Source organism: Myotis davidii, unplaced genomic scaffold (genome assembly GCF_000327345.1).
Source record: "Myotis davidii unplaced genomic scaffold, ASM32734v1 scaffold482, whole genome shotgun sequence".
Classification (NCBI taxonomy): Eukaryota; Metazoa; Chordata; class Mammalia; order Chiroptera; family Vespertilionidae; genus Myotis; species Myotis davidii.
The window spans coordinates 1385501-1396396 of record NW_006293550.1 but is presented as its reverse complement, the minus strand read 5'-3'; the positions used below and the strand labels follow the sequence as shown (position 1 = coordinate 1396396).

General features: G+C 36.9%; 1 pseudogene; it reads left to right on the top strand.

The window, feature by feature from the left end:
* The first annotated feature begins 8768 nt into the window (after positions 1-8768).
* On the top strand, positions 8769-9650 carry LOC102752000 (annotated as a pseudogene).
* The last annotated feature ends 1246 nt before the right edge of the window (positions 9651-10896 follow it).

Here is a 10896-nt window from a genome sequence, read left to right as displayed (position 1 = left end):
CTGTTATGAAAAATTCCAGACTTTAACTGGTTGTGTTTTATATTTTGTGTTCATTTACAGTATTGTTTTGCTTGGGAGTGTATCGATGGAACTCTTCATACAACCATTCTGGAAGTGTCTAAGGATTGTTCACACTTTTTAAATTCTAATTAATTTCTTGAGAACTCACTTTTCTGATTGGTCAGAAGACCAAAATCTCTCGAGTACCCTCTTATTCCATTTAAGACAGTGGTTTACTCAGTACAAGATATCATTCTTATTGAAAACTGTAGATAGAGGAAGAGGGGAAAATCTTCAAAGTTTCTGGTTGCTGTGGACTAAACTGTGCCTCTTAAAATTCATATGTTGAAACACAAACCCTGAATATGACAAGTATTTGGAGCTGGGAGTTTAGGAAAAAAGTTGATTTAGATGAGACTATGAGTGTAGGGGCCTCATGATGGAATTAGTGCCCTAATAAGTAGAGACACCAGAAAGCTTTCCATATCTCTCTCTCTCTCCCTCTCTCTCTCTCTCTCTCTCTCTCTCTCTCTCTCTCTCTCTCTCTCTCTCTTTCTCTCTGCCATGTGTGGACACAGCAAGAAAGCAGCTATCTACAGGCCAGGAAGAGAGCTTTCACTGAACCCAACCATGCCGACACCCTGATCTCAGACTTCCAACCACCAGAACTGTGAAAAAATTAAATTCTATGTGTGTTGTTGTTTTTAATTCACTCCATTTTTCTATGGCATCCCAAACTTACTAGAAACTGATACTTTTACTTTTGGTCTTATTATATGATGTTGCTATTGGATATTACTCTCACACAGTCTAATAAATACCTATTCACAACAAGAGTTCTGTCTTTGGTGACCTAGATCCCTACACCAAACCTGGCATTTGATTTCAGTGTTATAGCTCATTCTGTTCATTCGCAAATGCCAAGTTTATACTTCCATACCACTGGAATTGATTCTAGAAAAGATTGCTCTATGTGTGTTGTTGTTTTTAATTCACTCCATCTATGGCATTTTTCTATGGCATCCCAAACTTACTAGAAACTGATACTTTTACTTTTGGTCTTATTATATGATGTTGCTATTGGATATTACTCTCACACAGTCTAATAAATACCTATTCACAACAAGAGTTCTGTCTTTGGTGACCTAGATCCCTACACCAAACCTGGCATTTGATTTCAGTGTTATAGCTCATTCTGTTCATTCGCAAATGCCAAGTTTATACTTCCATACCACTGGAATTGATTCTAGAAAAGATTGCCAGCTGAAGACATATATATTCTGAAACTAGATATTCTTTTTAAAACATCCAGCCCTGGGAATTAGCCTGGGTTATTAATTCATATTCCCTCTTCCTTGTTGTGTTTTTTTTGGGTCTCTTTAAAAAATTTCCTTCCAGTCAACATCAGTTAGGTCAATGACAGTCCATCAGAGACGTTTTAATAATATTAAACTTAAAAAAGTGGCTATGATCTCAATATCTTTCCTTTCACAAGGTTTATTTGTCCCAATTCAAATACGTCCACCTCCTCTCTACTGATCAGTTATTCATTCCAAGCAGCTTTGGGAGAGAATCAAGGCTACAGATGTTTTATTTCACAATTCTCCAGACACAGTGGCTTCCTGCTTGTTCCATATTTATATATGTAAGTACATAGGAAACATTCCAGTGACTTCCCTGAACAAGCAACTCTTTTCTAGGGTGATTTGCTCTATCCACCAATAAGGAGAGCTGATAGTGTCCTTTTATGGAACTTTATAGGCTTTTTAAAAATCTTGCTAAAAAAATCACATTACACATTGAAGAACATTTGAACTGAAAGATTAAAAAACCTAAAAACTGACAAAACATCTAATTCATTCTAAAATATGCATTCATATTTTCACTAAATTTTTATTATTATATCTACCAGGCCTGCAAAATGAGCAATGCATTTTAGCTCTTGTCCTCGTGGGTACACAAGGCCGCTGTTGATATATTTTGCTACACAAACACAAGATAGAGTTTACATAAGAGCTCGGGTTTTTATACATTTCTCCCCAAAGGGTATTCATATTTGATAAATCACTGATTGAAATCTGAGGCAATTAAGTTGTGATGACCTTGGCATAGTAGTGGATATATTTTCCATTAAGACAATGTCAGTGCTTTATTAGAGTCGGCCTGACTATAAGAGAGCCAAGTTAAACCCACATCACATTTAATTTCTTATCCCTCAAACACACACAATGTTTGAATTCACACTGATCCAATCTACCTGGCAGCTTCTGGCTTCATGAGGCCAAGGTGAAGGCCTTGCATAGAATTTCCATTCCTTAATTGAAGTAATAGCCATTAATCACCAAAATGGCAAAACAGGCATCTAACATTTAATCAATTTTAATTTTTATTTGTCTTTTTGAAATAATGAATAGAAAACTCTACCATATTCTATGTTGTTATAATTCAATACTTAAACATAGTTTGACTATAAAATAATCCAACAATATCCAAGTTTATAGACAATATGGCCACTCACTTTCACATTTTGTTCTCACTCTCTTTTCTCCTCAGAGGTAACCTTTCTCACTAGCTACTATGTTTTCATGCAAGCATTCCTATTCATTTTTATACACATTATGCACGATGGTGAATGGGACTTCTCCTGTTACCTTTTTTTCTCTAGGGTAATCCCAGACATAGCACACAGTTCTCAATCTTAACAATCTGGGCTTCCTGGAAATTCTGTGAACCATCTAACTCCCCTTACTAAATTATTGTTCGGCTTACACATTTAGAATATATTCTGTTGTTGGCATAAGGACCTTGAATGACAGGCTTTTCTTGACTCTTGTCCTCAAATGACAGCCATGGATAATAAAGTTCTGAAATTTCTAATTATCATCAAATGAATTTACTGAATGATAACTTAACTAACAACAGTGCTTTTATGCCGCTGTCCTTTCAGCTTAACATTGTGCACAGGCTATTCTGTTTTTCTCTTGATGTGTGTTTGCAGATGAAAAGGGAACAGTTGTTTCTCCTTTGAAGGCACCTTATTCTTTTTGCCTTAAACTTTATAATATTTTCCCTGTTAATTATTTTTTGTTAAATTGAATTGGGGAGAGAGAGAGAGAGAGAGAGAGAGAGAGAGAGAGAGAGAGAGAGAGAGAGAGAGAGAGAGAGAAACATCAATGTGAGAGAGACATCTATCAGTTGCCTCCTGCATGCACTTCAACTAGGGATCAAATCTTCAACCTTGGTATATGCACTGACCAGGAATTGAGCCTGCCACCTTTTGGTGTATGGACAATGCCAGTTGGGTACTGGAAATATCAAGAGGAACACTATGTGAGGTATATGATTGCCTAACCTTTAAGCTATATCCCTGAAACTAAGCTACAATAATAAAAGAGAAAGGTGCAAATTGACTGTACCTTCACAACACCCACCAGCCAATCAGGAGTGAATATGCAAATTAACCCAACAAAGCTGGTTGGTTAATTTGCATACACAGGCCCTGAATGGCCAGGGATGGGGCAGGATGCTTGTGTCATCACTATGGTGACGATGCAGGCATTCTGCACCACCCCAGCCATTCCTGGCCTCTGGGCAACATGGGAAGGCAGAAAGGCGGCTCCCGGCCAGAGCAAAGGCGGTGCCAGCAGTCAGGGGAAGGAAGGTCCATTCTTGCACAAATCTTTGTGCATCAGGCCTCTAGTACACAATAAAATTGGAAGAAAAAAATATTGTGCAATATTTTCTTTTTTATATTTTAATAGTTTTTCCTCTTTTCTTAGTGAACCTTAAACAAATGTGAAATAAAGAATGGATTCAGCACCTGTCTTAAAACTAACCTTTCACCTACTTATCTCATTTGTCTCTAAATTTTATACCTCTTCTCCCACAACTCCACTTTTCATACCTATAACACTTCCCCTCAACTGACAAGCACGCTAGTGGGAATCAGTGTTGATCAGGGGAGCTGTACAGTGCTTGTCAAATCACACCACATGGAAACCCATGCCCATAGTGGCCTTGCTTTTAGCATCTAGCCTTTGAACTTTTTGTTTCTAGATTTTTAAACCATGATTTCCATCTTCACCATTTACCTGTTGAGTTAATATTTTATCAGCTTACATTATTATGAATCAGATACATTCAATATAACTTGAAAGAATACCCTTTTGACTTGCTGGTCAACAGCTACTTGAAATCATTTCTATCAGTTCTGAACATGAAAATAAGAAGAGAATGAGTTTGAGATGTGTCTTTTTTGCCTTGTTTTCCTTCGGACAATGCATTCCTTTGATCATAAAAGATCATTTAAAAGCAGACTGTATCTTCTCTGACTTTATGGGTCTCCTTAAATCGAATTTTAAAAATGACAATGTGGTTAAAAGATTTCACCAAATTTAAACAGAGTTAATTAAATCATACCACATGAGAAGGTTATGGAGTTGCTGGAGTTATGATATTTTAACAGCATTTTAAAATCTCCATAAACATATTAAATATTTTTTTCTAAATATTTTTCTTTTTACATTGAAAGCTTTAATCAATCTGGAATTTATTTTTATACTTTTATGGCTATTGTGAGGGAAAGATCTAATTTCACATTTTTTCATAGAGTAAGACAATTAATCTCTCATGATTTATTTTTTAAAATGTATCCCTTTTCTACTGATTCTGGTGAAAGTATAGTTTTATATTTAGAATTATTTATTTTCATGTCAGTTCTTGTTAATTATTCCTAACATATTGGCTTTAAAAGGCAAATGTTAGACTCCAAGAATTTTAAATCTAAATGTTGACATCTAGATATTAAACCAAATGAGGAGTATCATCCAAATAAAAAAAAGACCATTGTTTTTTGGACTTAGTTATTTTTGTTGAAGTAATCACTGTACTCATTTTGAATCAAATGTAATATTTTCTTCTAGATGTATTCAAGAGCTTGACAATGATTTTGTACTTTGAATAACTGAGTCCCATACCTGTTTCAACTTCTAGTATATGATGGTTAAACCTTCTTAGGCACTGTAAATTTCTGTACCTCTGTAATGCCATGTTGAAGAAATGCAAAGAGCCCCTAGGGAGTTTCTGTCCGGCACGACTGTGCTTCAGTAGGTAAAAGTATCTCACATCACTGGGAAAATCTGAGAAATGGGAAGAAGGAATGGTGATGTAATATACACAAATATTTTTTAAAGCAGAAATAATGAACTTTATAATTTGATATTTGCTTTTGCATGTGGAGCAAAAGATTTATTTTTATTCAGAAAAGCTGTCTATCACATGTCTGAACATAACATCTTACTTAGATATTGTGTTTTAATTTCAATTTTAAATACAGTCCTAGATTCACCTTATAGACTGGAAGTGTGACTTTTAGACAGTGCTCTGTGTGGTGCTAATTACAGGAAGGTATTGGTGAAAGCAACTGCATCTAATTACATGGGCTGAATGTGAAAAAGCACACTATTTTGATGTATATATCCTTGCAATAATTAAAAATATAACGAGTTCTGTATAACCTTGTGATTAGAGAAACTTTTTAATATGCCTGACTGATTCATATTTAAGAGAAGTGGGAAGCTCAATTTCTAATCAAGAATTTACAAACTTCCATTAAGAAATTTCACTTACAAACTAATAGGATAAATAACAGATCTTACTTATTTTAAAATAAAATGATATGATATTTCTTAGCGTAGAAGTGAGAATGTCCTTGATAATTTGCTGCAGGCAATAGAATATATTTAATTCTTATATACACAAATATAACTTTAATTTCAACTTCTTATATTTTATTTCTCTCTAGTTTGAGGTCCTAAAGACGAATGGTGCCAGACAGCTGCTTCATCCCTGTTATAGCAGATAATATTAAGTGTCTGCTAGGAATTCGGCCCTCTATGATTACACTGGCAAATATATATTTCTCCAAGGAACCAGTCAATTGAGACCATATTTCAGAAACATATGAATTTTAATAACCTCAGGTTTAAGCTGAATTAGCCAACTAGGTGAAGACAGCTCTAGCCATTAGCTACAATTTTCTAGAGTTCCCATCTGCCAGGTGGTTTAGACCAGATCTCAAATAAAGGAAGAAATACATATCAAAAAGCTCCATTTGAAATCTAACTGTCCCCTTGCTACATCTGTGAATACAAATGTATTATATTTTAAATTCATTGTGTTATAAATCAAAGCCCTAAGCTTTCACTTGCATGATTAACAAACAAAAAGTCCAGTCTTTTCCTGGTATCTTCATCAATTATCTAGGTATCTGGAGAGGTATGTATGTCCGAATATGGAAGGGTTGTTTGGTTACCATTGATATTTCGTGGTAAATCCTTGGTCTTAGTGTTACTTACTTAACAATAATTGATTATCTACTATATGCAAGATATAATTCTAGATACTTGGCATAATTAATATACAAGATGACAAAGGCCTCTGGCCTCCTGTAGGTAGTATTTTAATGTTGCTCCCATCACCACTTTTTCTGGGTCATTAATACTGTTGGTCTTCTGCCCTCACTGCTACCTAAGTTCTGGGCCCCAACCTCCAAGCTTCCATTAACTGCCCCTCGGTAGCTGCAGACCCCTTCTAGGTGCCCTTTCTCTACTCAGGTCAAAAGAAAACCTCTTATGCTTCCTGGGACAAGCTCTTTCAAAGAAAATTATTACAGCAGAGCATTTGCACATTACATGCAACAGTTTTTTCTTTTATGCCGGTGCTCTGTCACCTTGGCTATGGGTCAGAATCGCTTAGTGAGATGTTTCAAAGATTCAGCTCTTCTGTTTCACTTTATGTTTGCTTAATTAGAGCAATTCACAACAAAACCCAACATCTATATGCTTACCAATCTCCTCAGGTGATTTTGATAAATGTGAAGCACAGCCTCCTGTTCCATGTAGTCCTATTAATCCCTTCAAACCTGAACCCTGTTGCTCAGTCCCACTCACTCCAGTAGACTACCCATGTGTTTGTTTGGAACTTGCTTGTTTCAAGGCTCCAACTTTCTTTCCCGTCCTTCTGACCCCATACAAGAATTCTCAGTCCATCAAGTTAGTTTGAAGATGCCCAAACTCTAATATTAGATAAGCTCAAGTTCACTCGCACAGAGCTCTGTAAAGCTCAAAGTTGTGGTTTAATTATTTTATGTCTCTGGGCTAGGACCAGCATTCCACATAACTACGATTTTTTTCACTACTTACTAAAAAAACAAAGGCAATGTGCATGAAGAACAGCCAGAGACTCCAGAGGGCATTGGTATCAAAACCCAGGAAACTAAATAAATGTCATCTTCAATTCAGCCAAATACAGTTACTCATAAAATTTCTGTGGGAAAGGACATTATTAAAGATAAAGATAAATATTAGAACATTAATCTAACAAAAATATCTTTAGATTTGTCTAAGTTTCGCATCTGGAAATATGAAGTTATCTTTGGTAGGACAATGGTGGTAAAGAGCACATGATGATGATGCATAGCCACTTGGATGGGTTCAAGTCCTGGCAAAGATGCATTCTATCAGGGTGGTCGGGATAGCGTTTCATTTCCAGGCACTGGTTTCCTCTCACTGGAGCAGAAACACTAGCAGTGTCTACTTTATAGAGTTTTCCTGAGCATTCATTAAAAAAAGTACATTAAGCACTTACTATAGTATGTAGTACATTTTAAGGACTCAAGAAACTTATGACCGTTATTGATATTATAATCATTATCATGATTATATGAAGTCAGAAGTCATAGATGAGACTTCCCTCTGGGTAACTTCTACAACAAAAGTATTATGGCATGTATCAATAAGCGTTTTCTTTCAATGGTCATTATGTATCAGTTATCATAAAAAAAATTTAGATTTTTAAAATTGAATTTTAGAGAGAGCAGAAGGGAGAGGGAGAAAGAGAAACATCACTGGAAGAGTGAAATATCTATTGACTGCCTACTGCATGTTCCCCACCAAGGACCTAGCCCGCATCCCAGGCATATGCTGGACAGGGCATGGAACCAGCCACCCTCCATGCACAGGATGATACCCAACCAACTACAACCGAGCCTCACTGGATAGGGCCATAAAATATTTTTACTCTTACTTTTTTGGGGGGTGGGGGTGGAAGAGGGGGCAGGGACAAGGGAGAGAAAGATTCTCACAAGTCTCTCAAGTCATCATGAACAAGCCTGTTCCTATTTAAAGTAAAAATATATATCACTTTCTTTTGGTTAAAATATCAGCTGTGTTTATATTCACAAAATATGTGTGATAAGACTACAGTTCACAGACTGTTTCTGGTTCCATTAAAAGAGCTCAAGAGTTTACTGAATTTTTTAGGGGTTTACATTCTAAAAAAATTATTTTGGCAGATAATTTTTTTTTTTACAACTTCTGATCTCAAAGGGCACTTTCTAAGTAAATCCTTTAAATCAATGTAAGAGATAATTTTAAATACACATTTTAAATAATGTACATTTCTGCTATGAAAGAACATAATTATGATTCAAAATAGTTGTGAATTCTGTTGTTGTGTTATCTTTATTTTATTTTATTTTTCCTATCACCTTTGATCCCCTCTATACTTTCTTCCACCTCCTTATCCCCCTCCCCACTCAGTCACCGCACTGTTTAACAGAATATCACCAATATAATGATCTGGCTTCATAAAGGAATTAACTTAACTGACTGCTACCTATATCTAATTCTAAAGCAGTTTTGCACTTCCTCTCTTCAAGTGCCCTTGTGAGAGTGACATCATTTTTAAACCTTGTGTGGCAATCCCTGATGCACCACCCCGAGGCAAGACAGGGCACCTGGAAGTCCAACTACTTCCTTAAGATAATCCAACTTCTGGATGATTATCCAAGATACTTCATTGTGCAAGCAACACTGTGGGCTACAAGCAAGTGCAGCAGATCCGCATGTCCCCCTGCAGGAAGGCTGTGGTACTGATGGGCAAGAACACCATGATACACAGGCCATCCCAGGACATCTGGAAAACAGCCCAGCTCTGGAAAGACCATCGTCTCACACCGGGGAATCCGGGCCTGATGTTCACCAGGGAGGACCTCGCTAAGATCAGGACTATACTGCTGGCCAATAAGGTGGCTTGTACCACAGCCATGTGTAAAGTTGCCGTGCAGCCCCGAACACTGGCACCACCACTAAAATTCCCAGGTGCGCCACTGAAATCCTGAGTCACGTGCAGCTGATTAAGACTGGGGACAGAGTGGGAGCCAGCAACACCACCCTGCCGAACATGCGGGCGCCTCCTTCTTCTCCTTTGGGCTGACCATCCAGCAGGTGTTTGGCAAAGGCAGCGTCTACGACCCGCAAGTGCTTGACTTTCCAGAGAAAGCGGCATTCCCACTTCCTGGAGGACGTCTGAAACGCTGCCAGAGTATGTCTGCATGTCGGTAACCAGCTGTCGCATCAGTCCCCCTTCCTATCACCAGTGGGTATACGTGGGGCCCAGCCTTGTTTGTGGAGACTGTTTACACCTTCCCACTTGCTGAAAAGGTCAAGGCCCCCTTGGCTGACCCACGAGCCCCCGTGACCCCTGCCTCCACTGCTGCTCCTGCTGCTGCTGCAGACCCAACCAACGCTGAAGCAAAGGAACAGCCAGGGGAGTCGGACCAGAATATGGGATTTGGTCTCTTGGGCTAATAACCAAAAGCAACCTGCTCAGCCAGCTTTCTTTGTGAAACAGGGAAATAAAGGCTTACTTCTTTAATTTAAAAAAAAAGTTTACAAGTTGTCACAGGTTCATTGCTCAATATCTACTTAAAGGTGATCTTTATAGAGCACAGGATGGAGCTGAGGGAATATTCAATATAAGTTAACGGGATCTAGTATACTTACTTCCTTCTCTTCACCTTGAGTCTTTTTTTTCCATAAAAGGAGGAGTCAGTGATAGAATTCTGAGCATATTTGCTGTAGTGTTATTTGTTTATTTCAGAAAGTCTCAAATATTATACAATTGAGTATTTACTTTTAAATAAAATTTTGTTTCATACTATAATGAATAACACTGGTTTTCAAAAGCAAATCTACTTATAATGTGTATATTTACCTTTTGTAGTAAATTATTATAATTTAAAAGTCTTTACTCTCTCCCAGTGATAGCTCCAGAATTTCCAAAATACAGGAAAATCCTAGGATGTAGTTATCTGTTTGAAAGGACATGTATTGACAGGGTGGTGAAATAGCAACAGCATTACTGTGACAGACAGCTTTTCTATCTGCAATGGCTTGGGCCAACAAATAGCTCTATGGCTACATAGGAGAAGGGAGCAGGAAGGAAATACCTCCCTTTGTGCCATCATGGCTCCCTTTTCTGATCAACTTTAAAAAAATAAAATTGGTCACAGTAACTTTAACTGTAAAAGGGAGGGAAAAATTAAGAACGTGGTCTCTCACATTTCGTTATAAGTTCTGTACCTCAGTTATTAAAATCTAAGATATCAAATGCAGAAATAAAACCTAACATATCTTATACTTAATTCTAACAATCTGAGATTATCTTATATTGTACTTGTGATTCTGTACTAGACCTATTGTACATCTTGTGGATAGCTATGACTTCCAAATATATTTCATTATGAGAAATAATAATTCTACTGTGTGACATAAATAAGAGAACATGAAACAAAGACTTTTTAGTTAATGAATCCATACAGATTCAGCCTCAGGGCAATGGTGATAATGAAAAGGATCATATATTATGAGAATTACTATTCTATTGAATGACAAGGTTCATTTTCCCCTTCTGATACATAGAAACCACTAAATAAAAAAATAAAAATAAAAAAACCCTGACTTTAATTCTCTTGTTTTATCTGCAGTTTGAAGAGTTAATTTTTACCTGAGTAAAAAATCCTATATTAACAAAGAATTCCATGCTGGCATTAAA